This window comes from Arachis stenosperma, chromosome 1 (assembly GCF_014773155.1).
Source record: "Arachis stenosperma cultivar V10309 chromosome 1, arast.V10309.gnm1.PFL2, whole genome shotgun sequence".
NCBI lineage: Eukaryota > Viridiplantae > Streptophyta > Magnoliopsida > Fabales > Fabaceae > Arachis > Arachis stenosperma.
Genome location: NC_080377.1, coordinates 136,014,825 through 136,015,630, shown reverse-complemented (window position 1 = coordinate 136,015,630; position 806 = coordinate 136,014,825). Strand labels below are relative to the sequence as shown.

Below are 806 nucleotides of genomic sequence, written 5' to 3'. Positions count from 1 at the left end.
CCTGCCATTGGAGCAAACAACTTTGAGCTTAAGCCTCAATTAGTTTCTCTAATGCAACAGAATTGCAAGTTCCATGGACTTCCATTGGAAGATCTCATCAGTTCTTAGCTGAATTCTTGCAAATCTGTGACACTGTCAAGACTAATGGGGTTGACCCTGAGGTCTACAGACTAATGCTATTCCCTTTTGCTGTAAGAGACAGAGCTAGGACATGGTTGGACTCACAACCTAAAGAAAGCCTGGACTCATGGGAAAAGCTAGTCAATGCCTTCTTGGCAAAGTTCTTTCCACCTCAAAAATTGAGTAAGCTTAGAGTGGAAGTCCAAACCTTCAGACAGAAGGATGGAGAATCCCTCTATGAAGCCTGGGAAAGATACAAACAATTGATCAGAAAATGTCCTTCTGACATGCTTTCTGAATGGAGCATCATAGGTATTTTCTATGATGGTCTCTCTGAACTATCCAAGATGTCTCTGGATAGCTCTGTTGGAGGATCTCTTCATTTGAAGAAGACGCCTACAGAAGCTCAGAGCTAATTGAATGGTTGCAAATAACCAATTCATGTACACTTCTGAAAGGAATCTGTGAATAATGGACAAATCAGAAGAAAGGAGTTCTTGAGATTGATGCTCTGAATGCCATATTGGCTCAGAACAAGATACTGACTCAACAAGTCAATTTGATTTCTCAAAGTCTGTCTGGAATGCAAAATGCACCAAGCAGTACTAAGGATGCTTCATCTGAAGAAGAAGCCTATGATCCTGAGAACCCTTCAATGGAAGAGGTGAATTACTTAGGAGAACCCT

At 41.2% G+C, this 806-nt stretch overlaps 1 non-coding gene across 1 annotated transcript; it reads right to left on the bottom strand.

Annotated features, from left to right (window-relative positions):
- Window positions 1–305: 305 nt before the first annotated feature.
- On the bottom strand, window positions 306–413 carry LOC130956906 (small nucleolar RNA R71). Its single transcript, XR_009077228.1, has one exon. It is a non-coding gene; the product is annotated as a small nucleolar RNA R71 (small nucleolar RNA).
- Window positions 414–806: the final 393 nt, after the last annotated feature.